The sequence below is a fragment of the Sorex fumeus genome, unplaced genomic scaffold (assembly GCF_029834395.1).
Source record: "Sorex fumeus unplaced genomic scaffold, SorFum_2.1 ptg000098l, whole genome shotgun sequence".
Classification (NCBI taxonomy): Eukaryota; Metazoa; Chordata; class Mammalia; order Eulipotyphla; family Soricidae; genus Sorex; species Sorex fumeus.
This window is the reverse complement of record NW_026606155.1, coordinates 57,949,016-57,976,004: the sequence shown is the minus strand read 5'-3', so window position 1 is coordinate 57,976,004 and position 26,989 is coordinate 57,949,016. Positions and strand designations below refer to the sequence as shown.

Genomic DNA, 26,989 nt, shown 5'->3' with positions numbered 1-26,989 from the left:
TAACAGTTATTAACATATTGTTGCTCAACCCATGAAGACAAAGTCCTAGTTACAATACAAAGTTATTCATGCAAAAGTATACACATTTGTACTACAGAATACTAAAACTCAAAACTATTTTTAAGTTATTTTAGATTAAAGTTAAGTTATTTAGATTAAAGAGAAAGCAAAATTACCAAAAAAAATCATGATCTTGTCTCTTATTCATCCCTCAAGTTAGGGTAATAACCCTAACTCCAGTTTTTGTGTATTTAGGAAAAAAATGACAGTCAATTGTTACCCAAACTTTATTCATAAATGTAAAACAATATGTCATCTTATAAAAATTTTCTTTCTAGAATTATCTTCCTCAATCAGTGGTTTTAACAGCCACAGTTATTTGTGGATGCAAAACTGAGTAAAATTAATTGCAAGTACAATTGACTAATTAGCAAGTGCCTAATTACTCCTATAGGTGGCCCACTTCTTTGGCAATTAGCGCATCATGAACAAAATTCATTAGGTGAAAATAAGCTTCCTTTTCAAAATATCCACACCTCCTTTTGAAGGATGGATGGAAGTGAGAAGGGCGCCAGAAAAATGGAAGAGGAGTTGAAGGGATAAGGGATAAATGAGAAAAAGTAATGGTTTCTTCAGCAAGCAACCATTTAGTATACATTTTTTCCTCTTAAGGTGGTGGAATTAAATCCAATACCCTACACCAAAAAACATCAATAATAACTTTCAAAAACCAGACCATTCAGCTAATCATTTTAAACATATCTAAGACCATGTACCACAAAGACATATTTTCTATCAGTTTATTATATGGTTTCAAAATATTTTGATGATAGTATATCAATTTTAGGATTTTCCTTTATCCTATTTTTATACCAAACAGGACAAAAGAATGCGTCTAAATTTATGTCATTTTCAGTTGTTCATACATGATAATACTGTTTCATTAGCTTTATATTGAAATGTCTCTAAGCTCCAAGTGGCAGATTCACATAATAGTAATGTGGCCAAGTGTAGAATTTAGATTATGAAGCTGTCTTTTCAAAATGGACTTCAATGAAGAATCATTCATTGAAAGTCCACACTACCCAAAGCAATCTCTAGATTGAAAGTAGCACAGTAGCACTGCAGCACTGTAGCACTGCCCTCCCGTTGTTCGTTCATTTGCTCAAATGGGCACCGGTAATGTCTCCATTGTGAGACTTGTTGTTATTGTTTTTGGCATATCGAATATAACACAGGGAGCTTGCCAGGCCCTGCTGTGCGGGCAGGATACTCTCGGTAGCTTGCTGGGCGCTCCAAGAGGGGCAGAGGAATTGAACCCGGGTTGGCCATGTGAAAGGCAAACGCCCTACCTGCCGTGCTATGGGGGAGTTGCTACATACTGACTGATTACACTCTTGCAAAATTTATATGCTAAATTCTAAGATCTAATGTGATGTTTAGGAGATGGGGACTTTTGGGAGTAGGTCATGAGGATAGAACTTTCATGAATAGGATGAGTACCCTTATATTATTATTTATTTGGCTTGGGGCCCACACCAAGCAGTTCTTAGGGGTTACTCCTAGCTCTGCATTCAGGAATCACTCTTGGTAGTGCTCAAGGCACTATATAGGATGCCTGGGATCAAAACCCAATAAGCAAGGTAAGTGCCTTACCTGCTCTGCTAGCTCTTCAGCCATTTTTATATAAAGAGACAGAGAGGTTTCTGTCACCCCTTCTTCCATGAGAGAACACACAGAGAGAAAATATTTCCATGATCTCCAACACCCCAGCTTCCAAAGTTGAGAGAAATAAATTTATTCATAATCTTCACAGTCTATGGCAATGTTATAGCAGTCCACGTTGTTTGTAATTTACTCCAAATTTGTTTATGCAAAAGCTGTTGTCAAAGAATGGGTGGATGCATGCATGAATAAGTAGACACCAAAAAGAAAAAAAAATTATCAAATAAATGGAAATAAAATGGCATGGCAATGGTAGTGAATTTATGTAAAAAGTGTTTACCCACATTTCTTGCCCTTTTTTAAGTGGGTATTTTGCCCTCTTTTCTTTTCTTTTCTTTTTTTCTTTTTGGTGACATCTTATAGTGCTCATGGGTCACTCATGGTAAAGCTCAGGCTACCATGCAGTGCTGAGAATCATACCTGACGCTCCAGCATGCAAAGTGAGTGGTCTTAGGTGTCAGAGCCCTTGACAAAAATTCAGAACCTACATTTATTCAGAGTGTGGCCCTGAGTGGAGGATTCTGTAGATGACATAGATTCTAGTCTCTGCTCTGTCAAGAACTTCCTAGAATATAATACTAGGCTGGCTATTTCACTTATCTCAGCTTCAAGCTATACAAGAACTTTAAAATACAGCCATGATTTCTATTCAAGTTTGTTTTTGCTGCAGAAGAGTCTGCTTTTCCAGATTCCATTGACAGAGTTTTTCTGAATTCCATCCTTCATTTTTTTAAAAAGATGACTTCCTATTTTCTTGACTGATGACTATTATGCAGTATTTACCTACTCTTTTAATAGAATTAAGAATGCTTTTTAAACTTTGTATTTGTTGGGACTGGAGCAATAGCACCACGGGTAGGGCGTTTGCCTTGCAAGCAACTAACATGGGTTCCATTCCCAGCATCGATATTGTCCCCTGAGCACTGCCAGGAGTAATTCCTGAGTGCAGAGACAGGAGTAACCCCTGTGCATTGCCAGGTGTGACCCAAAAGCAAATAAATAAATAAATAAATAAATAAATAAATAAATCTTTCATTTGTTATCATTTGGACTTTGCCACATCGGGGCTGAGGTTGTACCTGCTGCCCCTTCTCCTGGGAGCATGGCTCCACCTTTCTTTGTGAGTGTACTTAAGACTTTGCTACAGTAAACAAAAGAGATTTCCTAATGCAGTAGGGTCCGTCTCATGTGTCTTTCCCTGTAATGTTTAAACTCATGCGTTTGCTTGAATGGAATTTGATCCATATGCTTCTGAGTAATTTACACTTAATACATCAAAATATTCAGTTGTAACAGTCATTAGTTTTTCCAAGAATTCTCTTGAGTCTTTTTAAGAGTAGGAATCTGAGTTTAGGAGTCAAAAACGAAGTCTAAACTCCAGTCTAGCTCTTCATCCTTATTATTTCTCACTTACTTTACAGAATTCGCCAGACTTAACCCCCTCTGTTTTAACATGCTTTTTTCACTATTTTTTCAGTTGAATTTTCAGGATATTAAAAGTTACCATTTTCTGGGCAATGGTAATGGCAGGCGCTGTAGTACGCATAACCTATACGAAACAAGTAACTTGCATTATAACCTTTTTTAATTGTCACATTGAGGTAAGCTTAATTTTTCCCTACTTTTCTAGACTTATAACCCCATGCTCTGAAATATTGAATAATTTTCCTAAAATCACATTAAGCAAATAAGTATATTTCCTTAATGTGATTTTAGGACTTATAACCCCATGGTCTGAAATATTGAATAATTTTTCTAAAATCACATTAAGGAAATAAGTATAATTAACCTTTGATACAGCAATGTTCTCTTTTGAAATCAAATTAGAAACCAACAAATAATGTGGTTCTCCAGCTTCCATAGCTATAGACACTGTCAATATGTTCTCTTGTCCCTGTCTCTGCCAGTCTTTATCCATCTCAGATCAAATGTTCTCTCGATTCTGCTATATTATGCATTCTTCTTTGAATTCCACTTTGTAATGTAATTGTGAAAACTGTAATATTTTTCATGTCCCTTTTCCTCTGAAACTATGAGTTTCACTCCTCCATTGTCCCAGGAACTTCCTTACTACCCCAATCTCAACATTCCTTATCTCACACACACCCCCACATCACACTGCCATAGTAAGCTCAGTTATATAAACCAGTTTTTAGATCCTTTTGCTTTTGACCTTTCTTTATTCCCCTATAGTAGCTTTCCTTATCATTATGTCATTCAGCCCATTCATTCCTCTAATACCATTAGCTAAGTTGCCTGGAGTGATAGCACAGCGGTAGGGCCTTTGCCTTGCATGCAGCCAACATGGCCATGGCCGACCCGAGTTCGACTCCTCGGCCCCTCTCGGAGAGCCCAGCAAGCTACCGAGAGTATCTCGCCCGCACGGCAGAGCCTGGCAAGCTACCCGTGAGGTATTAGATTTACCAAACACAGCAACAACAAAAGTCTCCAACAGAGACATTACTGGGCCCGCTCGAGCAAATTGATGAACAACAGGAGGACAGTGACAGTTGCTAAGAATCAGTCATGACAAACTTAAGAAATTAAGTTAAAATTACCTATATGATTATTTCAGAAACATACGTTTTGTGTTAGGCTTTTTATCATTCAGTCAATCCTACTTTTAAATTTTAATACCTGGGCTGGAGAGATAAGTTAATGGGTAGAGTGTTTGTCTTGCATACAACAGACTGGATTCTATCCCCAGCAACCCAGATGATCCTCCAAGCCTGCCAGTAGTGATCCCTGAGCACAGAACCAGGAGTAAATCCTGAGCACTGTCAGATATGCCCTCACCCACCCCCCAAAAATGAAAACAGCAGTGAGAAATGTTTACAAAGCACATTAATCTGATATTGTCCCATTTCTGTGATCCTAATCAACACAGATATGCCTCATATTTTCCACTTCTAAAATGTTCACTGGACCAGGGAGATTGTGCTGTGTTTAATACACTTGACTTATATGCTGCAAACTCCAGTTCAATCCCTGGCACCACATATGGTCCCCTAAGCACTTCCAGGAGTGATCCCTAAGTATAGAAAAAGGAGAAGGCCTTGATCAATGTAAGGGGTGGCCAAAAACCTATTATGTAAATGCTATGTTTTCATCTTTATTTTTCTTCTTTATTATTGCTTCTAGGTTTGCTTATTTTGAAGCAAAGAAACAATTTTTTGAAGATCTGAAAAACAAGTCCTAAAAGATTGACTTTTGTAGAACACTGCAGCCACAATAGGCATTGTTTCTATTATGGCAAACATGCATTAACACAATCTCAAGGAAACAAGCCACTATCCTACAACTTGAACAGAAGTAAGATGCCTAAGGAACACCATGATGGCCTGCAAAGGGTGGGCTCCTTAAGTACCATTAAAAAAGGGCACAAATGGATGCATGTGTTCAGGTATATACACTTCATCATATCTTTGGCACTATTAATCAGAGTATTTGTCATAGAGCGTTAACACATAATGTCAAAACTCATAGTGCCAAAGGAATAGGACCACCAGTATTCACAAACAGTTTTGTCAAGAAGGCAATAAAATAGTATGGTATCTATCTCCATCATCCATCATTGAATACACTGGTAAAAACTTTGAAATTAAAAGAAAGAGAGAGAGAGAGAGAGAGAGAGAGAGAGAGAGAGAATGAACATGTAACTTCTTTAATTTTGATGTTAAACCCAAACAGAAAACAAACATCAATTTTGTTATACACTAATAATGTTTTCAAAGTACATAAAATGTACAAGAGGACTAAGAACAGAAGTGTGTTACCCAAAAGCATGAATGCCATCATTTTCCGGTGGCACTCAGGAGGGGTTACTTCTTATTTGCCGGTACTAAACAGAGCTGAAGAATTTTTCACCAAGTACTTCAGAAAATCATGAGAGTAATTTAGTAATAAAGTAGGCTCTTAAATTTGGAGGTGTTTAGGCCAACACAGCACCAATTCTTACAATCTTAGCAGGTGTGGTATACCATACACTGGGATAGAGGGACATCAGGGTGGCCTGCTAGGATTTCACCACACTGCAGTCTCTCAAATTTATACAGAAGTTGAGTACCCAACATTACACTGAAGTATTTCTATTCCTGCCACTACTTCACTGACAGCATCTGTGTTTCTGCAAGATTTCTTATAATTTGCATAATTCTCTAGAATGAAGTTTACATTCTTTTGGGTAGGGAGATAGAAGAGCTGATTCTATATAGTAATTCAAACCCAGTCATCAACCAGTCATGCTTTCAGTTTCTTGGGAATTGTTACTTTAACTTTCAACTTCATTCATGAAAGTCTCATTTTCAACTGTGGGCTCATTTCTACTCAGGCTCTTTTCTTCTGAGGAGGCAGAGGTGTCTTACTGGTACTGTCACATTACCATTCCCAGGAACTTTTGTTTTTCTTTTTTTTCTCCCCCTTTTTTGCTTTCTAATTAGCTTTGTGAGGTTCTTACTGTTTTGCAGATTGGAGTCCACATATTTGAAGCATTCTGCTTTCAGTAACTCATTCTGCTTTCAGTAATCACTGTAATGTATAAAATATTTCACTTATTTGTCCTTTATGGCAACCTTACACACTTCATAAAGAAGAGGCCCATGAAAACAGCACTCACTTACCCGCCCAGAATTAAGACTTCAGGTCCTGCTTAGGTACCATAAATTAGTGATTCACTGCCTCCTCTTCCTCCCACCACCAGACATCACTGACTACTCTCTACCATACCCAGAGCCATCAGTCCCTTGGGTTTGCTTTTCTGACATTTTCTTCATTAAGCACAAAGCTGATAAAGCTAAAGTTCCTCTGTAGATTAGACTGTTCCTTTCTGATGCCTTGTGAAATATACCCAAGTCTTGGCCAATTCTAAAAATGGAAGCCATTTATCACACAAGATGCCTATGGGTGATCTTTATGTTTTAAATATCTCATATATCCATTAAAATGTAATCGCTTTAACCTTTTAGTATCAATATTGCAAACCACAATGGCCAAACGGAGAGAGAGAAGAAAAGTGCCTGACACAAAATAAAATAAAATGTAATCGCTTGATAATTGAAAAATATTCACATGAAGAAACATTCATCACAATTCTGTTCTGTTAAAAATGAAAAAATAATGTTCATTAATAAAAGAATTATCTAATAAGAATTATCTAATAAACTTTATAGTTGTGCAGTGGATTTTAAATGGCTTGTAAAGATTTGGGGGCAAGAGAAATAGTACAGTGGGTAAGGCGCTGCTTTGCACGTGGCTGACCCAGACTTGATCCCCCCACCATATAGTCCAACCCCCAAGCACTGACAGGAGTAATTCCTAAGTGCTGGACCAGAAGTAAACCTTGAGCATTGTCAGGTGTGACACAAAAACAAAATAAAAAATAAAAAATATTTTAAGTGATATTATAATGATAAATTTATAAAGCAAAATATCACGATCACGATCACGACCATCCTGTTATTCATCGATTGCCTTGAGCATGCCCCAGTAACGTCTCCTTTGTCCTAGCCCTGAGATTTTTTAAAAAGTGCCATATTCAAGGCTCTTTCAGAGTGGGGAGAATGAGACCCTTCATTGTTACTGGTATTTGGCATATTGGGTACGCCACGGGGAGTTTGCCAGACTCTGCCGTGTGGACAAGTTACATTCGGTAGCTTGCCAGTTCCGAAGACCTCCAGAACCAGCCACCACCATGCTGAGACTACTCTCCGCACACATGAAGGCACCAGCAGGGGAACAAAGGCACGCGGGTCCCGGGGCTGAGATCTCCAAGACTACTCGGATTGAGGCTGAGCATCCTCCACCCAGATCCTCCAAATTCCAGTAGGTAGGGGTCACACCCACCAACTGGCCCCCTGGCGCCATGTAATCCCATCAACGGCCAAGACTCAGAGACTATAAAGCAAAATATCATACCAAAATATATGCTGAAATATGGCATATATTTAAGTATGTTCATAAAATATACATATAGAACAAGTAATAAAAATAAATGTACTAAAATGTTAACAATAGTTATATCTGAGTGCTGAAATGAGCTATGGCTAATTTTATTTTATCACGGCCACGGTCACGGTCTTCCCGTTGTTCATCGATTTGCTTGAGCGGGCCCAGCAACGTCTCCATCATGAGACTTGTTGTTACTGTTTTTGGCATATCATGTACGTCACGGGCAGCTTGCCAGGCTCTGCCGTGCAGGCGAGATACTCTCAGTACCTTGACGGGCTCTCCGAGAGAAGCAGAGGAATCGAACTCGAGTCGGCCATTTTGGCTGTGTGCAAGGCAAACGCCTTTCCGCTGTGCTATCGCTCCAGTCCAATTTTGTTTTATAGTTCTGAATTTTTACTATTAAATTTCTTATGTAAATTCTTGCATTTCAGCTTCCTCATCTGCAAAATGATAATGAGAATATGTGCTTCAAAAATATAATACATTGAATGAGATAATTTTATTCATATTATGTATGAAAACAATTTTAAAATGTTAAAGTAATGTTACTATATAAATTATTATATGTATGACTCATAAGTGTTAGAACTTAAAATCTGTTTAAAATTATTTTTAAATGTAATACACATGATTATTTCTCCTGGAACTTTGCCTAGTTTCTTAGGATTTTATGCTTTTACCTAACCTTGTTTCACTGCTATTCCTGAAAAGGTTGAGAAACACTGAGAATAATGGTAGTTATACATATATATAGTTATATATATATAGTTATATATATGTCATATATGTCTCATATATATATACACACACATATAGTGGGTCTGGGGAAATCTCTTAGAGGGCTGAAGTGTATGCTTTGCATGCAGGATCCTTGGCAGAGTATGTTGGGTATGTTCCCTGGGACACTAGCAGGAGTGACCCTCCCAGCTCTCAGCCAAATTCCCAGGCAGGAGTAGCCTCCAGCACTGCCAGGTATGGCCCCTAAACAAAAGCAAAAACAAAAGACAGTAATAAATAAAAAGGGGATTAAATAAAATATTGAGAACTGGATGCCATCATTTTAGCCAAACAATAGAAAGTAAAATCAAACAGTGAATCATAGAAAGATTAGAAATCAGTCACTACCAAATATACGAGATAATAGAACTTCTCATTCTGGGTATCAAATCAGTGATAATTTTATTTCAGTCACAATGAACCTTACTGTAAACATGGAATGAAAAGAGTTAAGAAGGAACAAAGTATTTGATCTTGCATACAAAAGATAAAAAAGAAAAAAGAAAAAAAGAAAAACCTGGGGCTGGAGAGACAGCACAGCTGGTAGGGCATTTGCCTTGCATGCGGACGACCCAGGTTCGATTCCCAGCATCCCATATGTTCCCCTGAGCACCGCCAGGAGTAACTCCTGAGTGCAGAGCCAGGAGTAACCCCTGTGCATCGCCAGGTGTGACCCAAAAAGCAAAAAAAAAAAAAAAAAGAAGAAAGAAAAGAAAAACCTAAGATGTCCTAATAGGGCTGAAGATGTGGGTCCTTTGCATACAAAATTGAATGACAACAATGTGAACTGAAAGAGAAAAGCCTTTCTCTGTATTTCCAAATTTAAGTGTGCTTTTCAATTTTATTTTTAACTCTAGGAGGATCAGTGTAGGAATAAATTATAGGTATACAACCCCAAATAAAAAAAATCAATAGCCACAGCTATTAAAAAGAAACCAAGAGAGTTAAAGCTAAAGATGACTTACTTATGAGGTAAGTGTCTATTAGCAGAATAAGAATTAAAATGTAGATTGTGATGAAACTATCATTTTGCTCCAAGATGAGAACTGGTTCAACAATGATATCTTACCCAAGGACAGTAGTAGACACAAGGGCCAGGAAGATTGCTCCATAGTTGGAAGCCTGCCTCATGAGTGGGGGAAGAAGGCAGCTGGAATAGAGAAGGGATCACTAAGAAGATAATGGTTGGAGGGATAGGTCAGGATGGGAGATGTGTGCTGAAAGTAGATAAAGGACCAAACCTGATAACTTCTCAGTATCTGTATTGCAAACCATAATTCCCAAAAGTACAGAATATGGAGGAAATTGTCTGCCATGGAGGCAGGGGGGAGGGTAAAAAAGGGGGGGTATACTGGGGAGATTGGTGGTGGGGAATGGGTGTTTGATCATTGTATGGTTGTAACAAAAACATGAAAGCTTGTAACTATATCTTGCAGTAAGTAAAGTAAACGCCCTCCCGTTGATCGTCGATTTGCTCGAGCGGGCCCAGTAACATCTCCATTGGAGACTTTGTTGTTACTGTGTTTGGCACATCGGATACTCTCGGTAGCTTGCCGGGCTCTCCGAGAGGGGCGGAGGAATTGAACTCGGGTCGGCCATGTTGGCCGCTTGTAAGGCAAACGCCCTATCCGCTGTGCTATCGCTCCAGCCAGTATCTTGCAGTATTAAACTACATTCAATTTGTCACTGTCACTTTCCTCCGGTTGTTCATCAATTTGTTCGAGCAGGCCCAGTAACATCTCCATTGTGACTGTGTTTGGCATATCATATACGTCACGGGTAGCTTGACAGGCTTTGCCGTGCAGGCGAGATACTCTCGTTACCTTGCCGGGCTCTCCCAGAGGGGTGGAGGAATCGAACTCGGGTGGGCCATGTTGGCTGCGTGCAAGGCAAATGCCCTACTGCTGTGCTATCACTCCAGCCCTAGAGTGCCCACTATGTACTATAAATATCCCAAGTATTTCACTCATTCAATCCATAGATATCATTATGATTATGTAATTATTATTATATTCTCACTTAATGAGAAAGAACATTAATGAGAACAAGGGCCAGGAAGATAGCTCCATAGTTGGAAGCCTGCCTCATGAGTGGGGGGAAGAAGGCAGCTGGAATAAACAAGGGATAAAAAAAAAAAAAAGGAAAGAAAGATTCAGGTACTTGAGTCTTCAGTTATTCACAACTAATAAATGGAGTTCCCAAGCCTAGTTCCCTAGAAAGTCTAATTCATGCCTCTTGCCCCAGGGTAATTATTAATTACCTTAATTAATTAATGTAATTAATTAAGTAATTATTAATTACTCCTGACATTCTCAGGAGTCTTTAATCATAGGCAATATATTTCATAATTCAACTCTTAAAAAAGTTCCCATTCTATTGTCATGGGTAAGGCTCATAATTAATATTTGTTATGTATAATCTTCTAGCCTATAAAATGGGAATGTTAATCATAATATTTTATGCCTCTAAAAGTAATGCTAACCTAGAATGACAGCATTGTGTGTAGAGTGTTTGTATTGTACACAACTGACTCTGGTTTGATCCCTGGTACGACATATGGTCTCCCAAGCATTGCCAGGAGTTAGCCCTAAGAGCAGAACAAGAAGTAAGTCCTAAGTATGGCTGAGTGTGACCCCCCCAAAATTTTTTTTAAGTAAATAACATTGCAGAGGCATGATGCAAAAGGGAGAAAATGTAAGGTTTGTTAAAATGGTACAAAGTCCCACAACCGAATGGAGAACCTCTTTAACTGTCAAATCCCAATTCTGTACAGCACATGGAGGTAGGTGCTTTATGTCTGCTAAGGAACTGGTTGACTATGAGTATATAAAGGCTTTTTACTTTTACAAAATAAACACTAGAAATAGAAACCTTGGTATCAGAATAGAGCACAAACAAATCATTGAATCATTCTTAACTATTATTACCGAACCAGAAACTAGATCAAGAAACTTGAAAAGAAAGCTTTGCTACATTCATTATATAATGTCCACTTTGTAGTTGAGTCCATGAGCAAGAAAAAGTAGTGAATAAAAATAATATGCATTTATTATTTAAATAAAGTTTAAAAGGCTAATTCTGCTAAACAATTCATCTCAAATAAAAGTTTTGAATCATATACAGAGGAAAACAGGTATTGAGGCCTTTGAGACCTTGCATAGCAACAGATTGAAAATCAAGAAAATCTGATACACTGGGAATTACAAGATGTGAGTTCTTTCACAAAGGGAGGGCTGTGTGTTTAGGGATGGATGAAATTCAGGGAAAAAAATCATATCGGGAACTACAAAGTGTGATTTCTAACATGAGATAATGGGATATGTTTGTATGTGTTCACTCTTCATGTTCTAGCTTTTTGAACCATAAAGTTAAACACACACATACACACACACACACACACACAACATGAAAAGGATATTTAAAAGGATCAAGGTATGGGGGCTGGAGAGATAGTACAATGGGTAAGGAACCTGACTTGCACACAGCTGACTCAGATTTGACCCCCAGAATCCCATATGGTCTCCTGAGAACTGTCTGGAGTAATTCCTGAGTACAGAGCCAGGAATAACCCCTGAACATCACCAAATGTGGCCCAGAGACCAAACACATAAAAATATAAAGGAACAAAGGTATATATTTTTAATTTTATTGAGATTTCAATATTTTATAATACTGTTAATGATGCCTTCTCATACATATAATTCCAAGACCACACCCATATCTTTTTCATTGTTTTATCCCAAGTTCATTTTCAACTTTTGTTCCCTGTTTTTAAAACATTCACTCCCCCCACATTCCAATTTCTGGCATATTAGCAACTTCACATTAATCTATCACTTTATTTACCCTTCTCTGATAGCTTATTAAGTGTATTCATGTCTGTTGGAATAAAAGAGAAGACTTTAAATATATTTGTTTGAGGGTTTATTTTTTGCCTTATGTTCTGTCCCACTTTACAAACTAAGAGATTAGGTACAGTTTTCTCGCCTATAAATAAAAAAATTTCAATTTGTTGCACCCCATGAAATTTTTTACAAAATGCCACAAATATAACATGTAAATGGGTGAAATCTTAGTAAGAGTTTCAGAATGAGGTAGATAACCATGGTATCAATGATGTCTTCTTTGAGGAAAATACCACTTAACAACACCACTTCAATTAAACAGAAGATCTCTGATCAAGTCTAAAAATAAGAAGTCCAAGGAAGAAAAAAAATGACAAAAGAATGGAGCAAAGAGGGTAGGAGAGATGGGTGAAAAGGGTGAGGAAGGAGGGAGGAAGTGTAAGAAGTGTGAGAGAGGAAGAGAAATTCCTTTTGGAATATAACATAAGGTATCAGGTTTGTGGCATTTGTAAAACTTTTTGCTTCAATGAAATTTTATTCATTAGTCATTAGAATATATACATGAATTTCAGTACCATGGATTTAACTAAAATATATACATGTCATTTTGGCCTCCTGAAAAAATTATTTTATATTTACCTGTTGATGCTTGAGAAAGTAATGATTTCATGCAGCAAGATGACCCATGTGCAAGCTTTATTTTTACTTCTTATTAACTTCCCAAGAGCAAATACATCACTTGGTTTTTATAATTCAGGGTTTTATCATAGTTCTTGAGGCATCTTTCAGAATGGGAAATAATGGTAGATACTTACATTTAGGTCCATTACAACATTTTTACACTAAAACTTGTCATGCTGTTGGCTAATCCTTTTTTAGTAGATAACCTGAATCTTTAAGGAAAATTAGAAAGCAGTTTGATAAATAATTTTTTGTCAGTCATATTTCTCAAGGTAAAGGTAAAGGCCCTCCCGTTGATCGTTGATTTGCTCGAGCGGGCCCAGTAACGTCTCCATTGGAGACCTTGTTGTTACTGTGTCTGGCATATCGAATACTCTCGGTAGCTTGCCGGGCTCTCCGAGAGGGGCGGAGGAATCGAACTCGGGTCGGCCATGTTGGCCGCTTGTAAGGCGAACACCCTACCCGCTGTGCTATCGCTCCAAAAGATAAAAAATTAACATATATTTTAACAAAATCAAAGCACTGATTAATAGAATATAATTAAAGACAACTATTAAAGTATTATTAAAATAGTTCGAGCAAACTTTCTAATATTCTTATAATAAGTCTCTTATTCTAAGAAACATAGTTTCTGACTTTAGGTTGACCTGTGCTTCTCATGAAAAACATTTTTTACTTGTTAAAAAAAATGTGTAATTGCTGTAAAACAATAGTTTGTGAACACAACTTCAGACTTTATAGCCATGCTCTAGGGAATCTAAGAGCTCATTTCCTCTGAACTTCTATTACTTATGTTTCATGTTAAGAAATTATATTGGTTTGTAAAGGCATTAGTTAGCCAGAAAACTAGTCTCTAGAGAAGCCGTTTCATTATTAAATGCAAAATAAGATACTAAATAGCAGGAAAAAGGCAACTTTCACATGTCTCAAAATTCCTCATAGGCATACAGAAAAAAGGTGAGTTTCAGTGAATTCTAGAAGATTCAGCAAATCTACTTTAAACACAATGCATATAGGCTCTCATAAAGATGAGAGTCTGACAAAAACCAAAGCATATACAGAAATGTTACAATAAAGATACAAGGAAGAGCAATACAGCAGATAAGCCCATGGTCTTCCATATGGCTTACCCAGATTTGATTCCCAGCACTCCATATGGTCCCCTGAGTCCTGCCAGGAGTATTCCCTGAGCATCACCAGCCTGACCCAGAAAACAAAATCAAGTGCAAAACGTAGGAAAAAAGCAGCACCTGATTGGGTTGAAGAGCACAAGAAAGGAGTGATGAGGTCCTTCTTAACCCTTTTTCCTCTAAAATTCAATCTCTCCATTTTGCTTAGTCAGCACTGCCATTCAGTTATATGAAGGACTCTGCCATATCAATCATGGCCTGCTAAATTCATGGTCACTTGATCACTAGATCACTTGACATCCTGTTACTCATAGATTTGCCCCCAGTGGGCACCAGTAACATCTCTATTCGCCCCTGTCAAGTGCTAGTGTAGCCCAGTGGCATCTGCTTGCTCCAGGAACACAAAGAGCCTCAAATCAATCATTTAGGGTCTTGACAAAGAAGTCTGACCATCTCGTAGGCAGATGGCAATGCGATCTTTTGACATCCCATGGAATCCAGTCAGTAACGACTCTAGTCCAGCAGTCCTCTCCAAATCGCATTACGTGTCCAGCCCATCTGATTTTTGACACCTTGGCAAACGAGACAGCGTCCCTGATTCTCGATTGTCAATGGAGGTCAGAACTCTGGATTCCTTCTTTCACTTGAGTGAAACGTGATACTCCAAGCATAGCTCTTTCGATTCCTCTTTGGGAGGCACGAATAGGATTCTCATCCTGTTTTCATAGGTCCCAGGTCTCTGAGGCATATGTTAATGCAGAAAGAACAGTGGAATCGAAGAGATGTGCCCAGAGCCGGAGGTTCTTTGTCCTCTTAGCTATTTATTTGACGCTCTTGAAGGCGTTCTATGCCGTTCTCTTCCTCCTGCACAGCTCAGGTGCAGGTGGTTCGTCATGTTGAGTTCTCAACCTAGGTACACATAACTGCTGCATTCTGAGATGCTCGTTCTGTTGAGAGCGAATGGAACATCTGGAAATTCATGGCTAGGAATGTCAGAAAATTCATGGTACCAAAAATATTTTACTCCCAGACAGCTGCTTCTCAATAATTAACTGTAATATTGACAATGAAGTTAAAAAAATACCTGTTTGAGCCAAAACATATCATGTAACTTGATTAATAGATGCCATAAATAAAACAATGACAAAACATTGATATAAGGATACTTTGGAGTCAATAAATGCATAGCAGTGAGAATATACCAGCTCAGAAGAAAGAAAATCGAATTCTGGACCTGACTTTGTTTTTGAAAATTACCTAAACACCTAAATAACAATTCTCTCCTGCTTCTTGGAGCTTCCATCTATAAAATAAGTTTAGTTCAACAGTAAGTTTTTAACTTTTGTTAGAATAAGAACCTTCCAAACTTTTATATCCAACAAAACTTACTGATAAGTTCAACATGAATTTCACTAATCATCTACGTGTCTCCTCCCCAATCAAACTACAAACCAGTAAATTTTACAACCCCAGAGGCTCCTTCTCTGGTTCCTTTCGATGACCCATGGGAGGCGGGGGGAAAAACAGATTTTTAGTTTCCAAATACTGATAGTGAACCCTGGAGCTTTGGAAAGGAGTTTAAAGGAATAGAGGTAAGAAATTTATGACGATATCTTCATGATAATCAATTCAAACAACTGGGGCTTTGTTTAAGACAGACCCTTTGTGCCTCCTAACAAATACCTCACAGGGAGTACATCCAGGCCTCATAGGAATGATATAGAACTCAGATTCCACAAAAAAAAAAACCCTTTTCTCTTGCCATCACTTGCCTCTGGTTTGAAAAGTTAGTGCTGTCAAAAAATAGAATAAAAGGTAAAAAGTTAAAGGCCCTCCCGTTGATCATCGATTTGCTCGAGCGGTCCCAGTAACGTCTCCATTGGAGACTTTGTTGTTACTGTGTTTGGCATATCGAATACGTCACGGGGAGCTTGCCATGCTCTGCCGTGCAGGCGAGATACTCCCAGCAGCTTGCCGGGCTCTCCAAGAGGGGCGGAGGAATCGAACTCGGGTCGGCCATGTTGGCTGCGTGCAAGACAAACGCCCTACCGCTGAACAACATATTTCTACTAGATAATAATTCACTCTCCTCAAAGGAGAAAAATTATTGTTTTCTGTATACTTTCTCTTATACATGACAATTAAATCCATTATCATGAGACATTACCAAGCCAAGAGGTCAGATAGGCTTCTATTTTGCATGCAAAGAATATTTTTCTAATTAAAAACTAATATTAGCAGTGAGGAGATTGAGTTGGAGGAGATGAGAGTTTATAATAAATGAGGTCAAAATTGTGTAAAATTAACGCAGTCATTCATTTAACAAAGCGGCCGCGCAACACACCATAAGACAATAAATACCCATCTTCCATAATTGCCCTACCATATTTGATAGGTTCAAATATGGTAAGACCTACGAGGACGATTAGACGTCGCCCCCAAAGCTTCTATCCCTCTCAGAAAGACTGGCAAGCTACCGGGAGTATTCCGCCCGCACGGCAGAGCCTGGCAAGCTATCCGTTGTGTATTCAATATGCCAAAACCAGTAATTACAATGGGTCTCATTCACCTGACCCTGAAGGCTTCACCAACACGGCAGCACTGAGAAGGATGAGAAAGGAGAGGCCGATAAAATATCAAGGCCGAACTAGGTTGCCACAATGAAGGAAGACAAAAATGATCGTCTGTACTTTCAATGCACGTATGCTAGCATCAGATGCATCCATCGAGGACCTGATGGTACAAGCGCGAAAGATCAAGTACATCATTGGTCTGACCGAGACAAGAAGGCACCAATCTCATCCTGCCGTTTTCGACACTGGAGAAGAATTGTTCCTTGGAACAAGCGATAAAAGAGGTGTCAGAGGCATCGGTGTCTTGTCAACACAAACTTGGCCATGAGCATTGATTCATTAGAATGCCTAACAACCCGAATCGGACGTTTACATTTGAATAGATGTGGCTCACTGCCACCAGTTTCTATCTTCATTGTCTATGCACCAACATCTCATTATGATGAAAGAGAAATCGAGAAGTTCTACATGGAGCTGGAGAAGTTTTATAAAGATGACCACACCTCCTACAAGATCATTGTGGGTGATTTTAATGCCAAGATAAGACCGAGAAGATCAGCTGAAGAATTCACATCGGGACCCATGGCCTAGAATGGAACAAACAGGGTGAGAGACTGTCTGAGTTCATCATGTCGACCAAGACCGTCCATGGTAACTCACAGTTCCAGAAGGCAGAATCTAAACGTTGGACATGGGAGTCTCCCGGTGGATGCTTCCACAACAAAATAGACCACATCATATTCAATCAATGATTTTGCCTGACCGAGGTAGCTGTTGTCCCAAAATTTCGAACAGGATCGGACCACCGTCTCCTTCGTGCAAAATTCTACTTCACACAGCGGGGAGAAAGGGCTGCAAAGTTTAAAAAGAGAACTCCCAGAACGACCACCAACTGGGAGCTCTTTGGCACTATTGCAGCAACATGGGAAGATGCCATTGTTGACAACATTGACAAGGAATACGATCGACTGGTTCAGCACCTCCATGAATGTGTGAGGAACGCCAAGAGAGAGATAGCCACAAAAAAACGCCTGTCTTCGAAAACTCTTGAGCTTATTCGCCAGCGTGGTTTGGCGCATGCCTCAGGCAACTGCAAGCTAACGTCCGAGCTCGCAAAGCAGTGCAGAGATGCGATCAAGGAAGACCTCAAAGAGAGAAGAGCAGAAGTGCTGGTAGATGCAGCAGAAGCCGGGAAAAGTATTTGTAATGCCCGCCTGTCTTTTGCCGACAACAAGACCAAGATGAATGCTCTCTGACGTCCTGATGGATCCATCACATCCTCCAGAATGGCAATGGAGAAGATTATCCATGACTTCTACTCAAATCTCTTCGATAGCCATGTCCACTTGCCAACATACCAAATTCCTCAGGATGGATATGTGTTCCCAATGTTCTCCTTTCTGAAATCCGACATGCCATTTCATCAGTAAAGAAATGAACAGCACCCGGCCCAGACAAGGTCAGACCTGAACACCTGAAGAACCTGCCGTCAGTACTCATCAATACACTGGCTCAGCTCTTCACACGCTACCTGTCTGAATGCAAGGTTCCGTCCCAGGGGAAAACCAGCAGGACTGTACTACCGTTCAAGAAGGGAGACATCCATGACATTGGCAACTATCGCCCGATCTGCCTATTGTCTGTCATCTACAAGTTGTTCACTTGAGTCATCCTAAATAGGATTGGCAGAACACTAGATGAAGGACAACCATGCGAGCAAGCCGGGTTCTACAAAGGATTCAGCACCATCGACCATATCCACACGATAACCAAGCTCATTGAGGTTTCTCGGGAATTCAAGATGCCGCTCTGTCTAACGTTCATTGATTTAAATAAGGCCTTTGATTCTGTTGAGATGGAAGCGGTCATTGAAGCCCTAGCCAATCAGGGCATTCAAGCTCAATACATCAAGATCCTCCATGAGCTGTATTGCGGATTCACTACCAGGATCTCACCATTCTACAAAGAAGTAATCATCGATGTCAAGAGAGGGGTTTGGCAGGGTGATACCATTTCACCAAAACTCTTCAGTGCCACCCTTGAGAACATCATGCAACAACTGGAATGGGAAGGACTGGGAGTGAAGATAGATGGTCGGCAACTACACCACCTCTGCTTTGCTGATGATAATGTTTTTATAACACCAAACATCAGCCAAGCGGCACAAATGCTTGCCGAGTTCGACCATGAATGTGGAAAGTCGGACTACAGCTGAATCTTACGAAGACAATGTTCATGAGAAACAGCCTCGTTCCTGATGCGCCATTCGCTCTCAACGGAACGATCATCTCTGAATGCAACAGCTATGTGTACCTAGGTCGAGAAGTCAACGTGACAAATGACCTGGCACCCGAGCTGCATAGGAGGAAGAGAGGCTTGGAACGCCTTCAAGAGCATCGAAGAAATAGCTAAAAGGACGAAGAACCTCCGGCTCTGGACACATCACTTTGATTCCACTGTTCTTCCTGCATTAACATATGCCTCGGAGACCTGGGCCCTGCGCAAACAGGATGGGAACACTATTCGAGTCTCCCAAAGAGGAATTGAAAGAGCTATGCTTGGAATATCATGTTTCACTCAAATGAGAGAAAGAATCCAGAGTTCTGACATCCGTTGACGATCAAGAATCAGGGACGCTGTCTCGTTTGCCAAGGTGTCAAAAATTAGATGGGCTGGTCACGTAATGAGATTTAAAGACGACCGCTGGACTGGAGCTATTACCGACTGGATTCCACGGGATGTCAAAAGACCGCGTGGCTGCCCAACTACCAGATGGTCAGACTTCTTCATCAAGATCATGAATGATTGGTTTGAAGCTTTTCATGTTCCTAGAGCGAACAGATGCCACTGGGCCACACTACCACGCGACAGGGACTAATGGAGACGTTACTGGCACCCGCTTGAGCAAATCAATGCTTAACAGGAAGTTAAGTGATTAAGTGATTAAGTGATTCATTTAACAATGAATGATAATTTGAACACCAGTAAGAGTTGGGTATGTTAAGGAGAGAGTCTGGAGGGAAAAAATTCTGTCTTTATAAAACATATATTCTTATATACTTGAACTATTGTTTCATTCTCCCTTTTTCTTTGTCTTCTTTCCTCCACCCCATAACAAACCTGCTTCATAATGAGTTAAAGGTGATAACGGAAATAGATTTCATGGGGAAAAGTTAGTCAATAGTTGACTGTCCTCCCGTTGTTCATCGATTTGCTCAAGCGGGCCCAGTAACGTCTCCATTTTTTTTTGAGACTTGTTGTTACTGTGTTTGGCATATTGAATACGTCACGGGTAGCTTGCCAGGCTCTGCCGTGTAGGCGAGACACTCTCGGTAGCTTGCCGGGCTCTCCGAGAGGGGTGGAGGAATTGAACCCGGCTCTGTCAGGCCGGCTGCACGCAAGGCAAATGCCCTACCGCTGTGCTATCACTCCAGCCCTCATAGTTGACAGGGCTCACAAAATACTTTAGGCTCCACTGTAGGGTATGAGTTATTGATGAACATTATATATTTAGGATGAACACTAGCCACTGCTAATACTATAGAATAACATAAGGAAGAGAAAACATTAAGCAGAAAAAAATGGTTTAATGAAGATGAAGGAAGAAAATGAGAGGGAAAAATGAGAAAATCAGAAATCTGAGTCATAGTTCTTTGTCAAAGACCACAAATTGCTCTCAAATATTTGTTCATTTTAACCTTCCTTTTAATAATAGAACACCCCACCATACTACTTATTTTTAATTGGACACCTAATTACCTATAGCCTACTACAGTTCCCAGAATTCTTTAACAGTCAGGTGTAGACACATGATTAAATTACAGCTAATAGTAGGTGAAAGCTAGTGATGTAAGCAATTTCTGGAAGTATATTAAGAAGTTTCCCCTCCTCTCTAATCAACACTCCCCACTAACTCAGGATAGAATAAGGACACAGTGGCATGATCCAACTTTTGCTATGCAGAGCGGGATTATACTCTAGGGAAATGAGGGAATGTAGATGAAGCCTATATTTCTTAAGCTTGTAGAACAAAAATTCCTATATTTCCTTGGGTCACTATATTTTAGGATCTCTTTGTTAAACCAGTTCATATATTATGATTATCAAAAACTCATTATACTTATTAATTAAAAAGTAGAAATAGACAACAGACAACATCCAATAAAATCTTTGCCTTGAAGTTATAAGACCAAAGATCACCAGGGAGTCTGAGCACTAACTCAGTTCTTAAAAGTGTCAAGCACACTAAGAAAGCTTGATAAAGCAATCCTAAGGGTTTCATGGGCATTTCAGGTAGATTAGATTTCAACAGGCCAAAAGAAATTTCAGCAGGAGGCTGAAATCACTCAGCATACCCATACACCAGCAATGGCTGTCTGCTCATTTTCTGCTACACGGAATTAAAAAATATACCTTTTCCTATCACACAAACATCTCCAACTTTCCTTTTTTCCCCAGAGGGATAAATTTGTGATAGAATTGGTTAAATAGTTTTAGTTTTTTAGTTCTTTAATTCCATTCATCATAACAGTAAGATAGAGTGGAGTGGATACAAATACAAAAAAGTGGATACTATGTGGGTAAATACACACATGATATACCATGTAGATAAAGGCATAAATCAAAATTATTTTATCCTATTATTGATAATGCATTTTCTCCTCCAAAACATTTCTCTAATTATTTGAGAATGTCATACATACTTAATTTTGAATACTGCACCTTCTCTCTTACATTCAGTATATTTTGTATTCGTTTATATCACTTGCCACTAAGATATCAGAAAGTTATTTTTAAGTATTTATATATTTCATTAGTGTATATAATTAAGCATTAAATATGATAGAGAAAAATAAGCTGAACATGGTGATAGCAAAAAAATGCTTAGTCTATCCTGACATTCCATTTTTTCCTTCAGACTTTCAGTTGTTTGCTTTTCCTCCTATGTAGCATAATAAAATATAGAGCTACAATCAATGTGTGATGACAAATGGTCTCAGGGTTGGGTTTGCATTCTTCTAAATATATTGGCATTTGTAAGTTGGAAAAGATAGATGTAATCAGCCACCCTCAGACAAAAGTAGGATGACTATTCTGGCAAAATGTTCAAACCACATTAAGCTCTAATTTGAAATGATGTTTGAAAGAACGCAATGCAATGAGGACCAATTTATTTATACAGCAACTAAAAACTGAACTCGCTAGACATATTTAAGAGATGGAAACAATTAAATGCATTTGCTTTCTAAATAGACGAAGTATATTAGAAACTTTTAAAGCAAAAAAAATTAATTTTACTAGACATTATTATTTGTTGCTGTGCAATACTTAAACCATTTTCTTTAACAGCTTTCTGAGATTGCTCTAATAAAATGCTACTTTTAAGAGTAAGTAAAGTGTTTAATTTCGCATTATTAATATTTCACATTCAAATTAACACCATATGGAAGGAAATAGGTGAGAGAAAGTGAGAGATAATTTAACAAAAGAATGTCATTTTATTGGTGAGGGGCAGTTAATGTTTGTTTTCAGAAAAGATGAACCTTAATGCTTTCTGTTTTGTAGTCAAATCAAGTTTCTTTGATATTATAAAAAAGTATGTGAAATGTGAAACTTTTGGGGATGCATATATAGATAAAATGAGCACTTTAGCTGCAGATAACAAATACTTTGGTGCCAATGAGATAGAAATAATATTTTTATCCAGAATAACATCCATCCAGCTCGAATTGTGGGATGGCCAGATACCATCAATCGTATCATCAATTTTTAGTTAATACCGAGTGGTCAAGGAGCGTTTCTTTAAGACCAAGTGACCATTTCCTAGACTTGCTGGCGTCTTCTCCCATGGGCTCTCTCCTGACAAGCCTGGCTAAGAGAGGAGGTTTTTTACAGACCATAATGAAGTGCAGGTCCATGAGGGTGGTACTGCCAAGGTCCTGTGAAATTTTGCCAAGAATTGATGCTACAGAGTAATGAAAACAGGACACAGCCCTTTTTATTTCTCCTCCTACACCACTAGTTTGTAGAAGACTCTTAAGAGCATTTAAGTGAATAAACATCAAGAGGAAAAATTTTTTTTCTCCATAGAGATCACAAACCACCAAATGTATATAAGGCCCACCGTGATATGGAAGACAAGGTGAAAAAGGGAGAAAACTTACTAGTTTTTAAATCTCATTAAATCACATAATTGCAAAGCACTCAAAGGCTTTTCTCGGGGTTTGTTTACCTTATTTAGAAACACTCACAATGCACTTGTTTATATACTTGCCACTAAAGATATCTGAAAGTTATTTTTAATTATTTATATAATCCATTAATGTATCTAATTAAGCATTAAATGTGATAGAGAAAAATAAGCTGAACATGGTGATAGCAAAAAAGAAAAAAAACACGCTTTGTATGTCCTCACATTCCATTTTTCTTCATACTTTCAGTTGTTTGTTTTTCCTACTATGTAGTATTAAATGTGATAGAGAAAAATAAGTAAATGTTCCTCTTAGAACTCCATGAATGGTTAAGATAGTGTATTTGACTTTGATATCATGCCTATTCAAATTGCTAAGAAGAATTACAGAGATTCTCTTGATAACAGCTTTCAGCCTTAAATATATTCAGAAGGTAAAAGCATTGGCAGGACAACTAAAGCATGACTGAAACATCAGTCTAATGAATAGCTTCAGTTTATGCCAGTATAAGATTTCATACTGAGTACTTCCAAGTGTATTTTAATTGAATATGCCCAAGTATGCCTCAGATACTATAATTAATATTATCCTTAAAAAGTCATATCGCTATTTCTTGAAAAAAATAAAAATATAGGGGGCTGGAGCCATAGCACAGCGGCTAGGGCGTTTGCCTTGCATGCGGCCGACCCGGGTTCGATTCCCAGCATCCCATATGGTTCCCTGAGCACTGCCAGGAGTAATTCCTGAGTGGAAAGTCAGGAGTAACCCTTGTACATCTCCAGGTGTGACCCAAAAAGCAAACAAAAAAAAGAATAAAAATATAAAAGCATATGTAATAAAGGGAATTTTTTAAAGGCTCACATTATACACATGTATGTAAAATAGAACCTATCCAGGAAAATAGTCCTACAAAGGATCTAACTAGTATAGTAGGTAGGGTGCTTGCTTTATCACACAGGGTTCAATCCCTAGTACCACATATGGTCCACTAAGCCCCACCAAGAGTGAATGAATGTAGAACCAGGAGTAAGCCCAAGCACCACTCAAGGTGGCCCAAAAAACAAAACAAATTTTAAAAGACCGTTTAAAGAGTTTGCAGAAATAGTACAGTAGGTAGGATGCTTGCCTTGCAAGCAGCAAACCTATGTACTATCATTGATATTGCAAATGGTCCCCTGAAGCCCATTAGGAGGGATCTCTGAGCGAGGAGTAAGGCCTGAGCATAGCTAGTGATAGCCCAAAAGCCCCCCCCCACCACCACCAGCAAAATAAAAGAAGAACATTTTAAAGGATGTTATTAAGGGATGAACTTTGAGGAGGAAAGCAAAACCCAAACATATTGGGCAAGGATAGTCATAAAAAAAATTAGCCAGTGAACATTAAGTAAGCATCTGCTTTATGTAAAACACTGTTTCAAGAACCATAATGTACAACATATAGATTTTCATTTATATGGCATTTTAAGATGAATTTGATACTGAATGTGTAGACCAATGGCTTACCCAGAGTAGCTAAACTTTAATTATCCCTCTCCTATTTGGAGTTTTGATAGTAAAAATAACTACCTTACAATGACTGAACATTAGAACACAAGATTCATTGCTACTAAAGGCAATAAGTTATCTCATGTTAAGTTCTCTAACATAAGAATTACATTTAAGTCCCTAGCCATGTTAGTGGAAGTCCATACTAGAAGATCTTTCCAAACTAACCAGAACACCTCCTTTTAATAAAAAATAATAGCAGTGTTCTCATTTTCAAAGTTTGCAATTAAAACCTACAGTGAAAGAATCCAGCTGAGAAGAAATTTTATTTTGGTTTAAAAAAATAACGTCATTAAATTTATCAGAACAATATGAATTGAAGATGCTGTTGTTGAGTCCTTCATTTATAATGAAAACCAAATATACCTGCTCGTTTAGTTAAATCCATAAATTGTCACATAACATTTCAACAATATTAAATATATAAAATTAAGGTGCAAAAGAAAATCCCACTATCAATGATAACAATCAAACTAAACAATTACACCTCTTTTAACTTGTGATTTTATTGCCCAGATTTCAAAGAAAACCACATAATTGAACATTTTAAAAATATTGTCTTTCCATATTTTAAGCATGGCAGGACAGCTTTTCAAAACATACCTGGAGTAATGAATGCCATTCCAACTGCTATTTCAGATCCTTTGACATGGCAGCTTAGCTAGCTAATCTTGGCTTATACTTTTACAAACAACTTACTATAACTTTACATAGTAGCATTCTATCTATCTCATAGTTTCTACCTATTTTTTAAATGCACTGTTAAATCGCTTTTGATATTGACAAAGTGCAGTTATTCATCTTATTTTTCATTGTCAATCTAAAAGGTACATGAATCATCCTTTTGAAACTTGGAATGCAGGCCAAACAGTGGTTGTGAATGAAGACTAAGTAAATAATTACTCTTACCATCTAAACTTTTTTTCAGAAATCAGTCATGGAAAAACTCATGCTCTTAGCACCAGTGTATCACTTAAAAAAAATAATGAATGGTAAAAAATTTATTCCCAGGGAACATTTATTTACCATAAGATGTGACTCAGTAAAGTGCTGTGTGTTCGGGAAATGTAAAGTTAATTCTTCCTGTCAAAGTCTTTGAAAAATAGGCACATCGTAAACATACTTTCACGTTTTAGAGCTGGACCTCATTATTTTAGAAGAAGGTTCTTTTCACGTGTCCCATGTGGATATTGGCAGTTTTAGATGTGCAGAAATAAGAACAAGTAATTTAATAGTATCTTTGTATGATAGATCAAATAAATATTCAAATACTCTTTCATTCTCCATATGAGATTACAAGGGGGTAGGGTAGAAAGTAAAATCCCAAGTGATGAAATTAAACCTAGCTCAAGTGATACTTATTTATGAAGTAATTTAAACTCCTTTGAATGGTGTCAAATGAGAGCCAAGGCTCAATACTGCCATCTCCTTCTTAAAAGATGAAATACAATGAGCAATCTGAAGATAAAATACAGGATAGCAAAACAAAAGGAAGTAGTTCCTGGACACATACAATTCATAAGACACTTAATACTTATGTTTGCCAAAAGATGTCATACACGCTTTACCAAATCAATAAATAGTTTAATAACAATATAATGAATATTTTGTGTGGATTTGTTTCATCTCCCAAAGGAAAAATCTCTGACTAGCTTATTCATCCTATTATTGATAATAGTCTAATTTATTTTTCTGTTCTTGAAATTCTTTAAGACTTGAAACAACTACTCAACTATTCAATAAATTTGGCTTTAAATAGGCATAACAATTTGTTGATCCTTATTTTCAGGCTCTAAATTCACTCCTAGCAATTAATACCTGAAAACTCACAATAAGACTGTTTTTAAAACTTAATTATTTGAACTATACTAAAATGAAAGTGGCTCGCTGACAGGCAAATTTGTAATGTATCATCTACATAATTCATACTGAAAATTATTATTAAGTAGGACTACAGTAAGTTCTTGGCCACTGTGTTTGATGTCTCTTGTCCCATTAATAATTATAAATCTACCCTATATACTTCCAAAACTACTGGGTGAAAGTAAGAAGTCGAATAGGGAAATTGGAGGAATTATTTAAGCATTCTATTTATAGGCTTAAAGAGACAAAAGCTATGAAGTAGAATAGTAACACAATATTAACAGTAAAGAAATCGATTAAAATAAATAAATCAAATAACTTTGATTTGTTTCTAACTTTTTAAGCAATTTACGTTTTCCAAAAGATCAAATGCCAATTTGCAATCTCTGCTTCCCAAATTGGATAAATTAATTTATATCATTTTTCATTAGCCATTTCTAAGATCCAAAGCAAAAAAAGGAATTTATAACCAAAATCCTCCTGAGATAATCAGAAAACTGGAATGCTCTGTTTTCTTTAAAGACACTCTCACTCTGGTTATCAAGCACTTTCTCTTCCTCTGGTATATTGAAATCTATGAGAAAGCCTACAAGGGAAAAGGAAAATAACCATTATATTACATTTGGATGGGCTTCTCATTCAAAGAACAGCTCAGCTGCCCTCACTGATTCACAAGAAATGTCACATCCTAGAAGGTGGGGATCAAAGTCAAGA

At 37.9% G+C, this 26,989-nt stretch overlaps 1 protein-coding gene and 1 pseudogene across 2 annotated transcripts in view; both read right to left on the bottom strand.

Moving 5' to 3' along the window:
• The window catches only part of SLC25A21 (solute carrier family 25 member 21), a 557,492-nt gene that overhangs the window by 478,540 nt on the left and 51,963 nt on the right, over positions 1 to 26,989 (bottom strand). The gene's annotated exons all lie outside the window — the stretch shown is intronic.
• Positions 3,219 to 6,384, bottom strand: LOC130041158 (mortality factor 4-like protein 1; annotated as a pseudogene).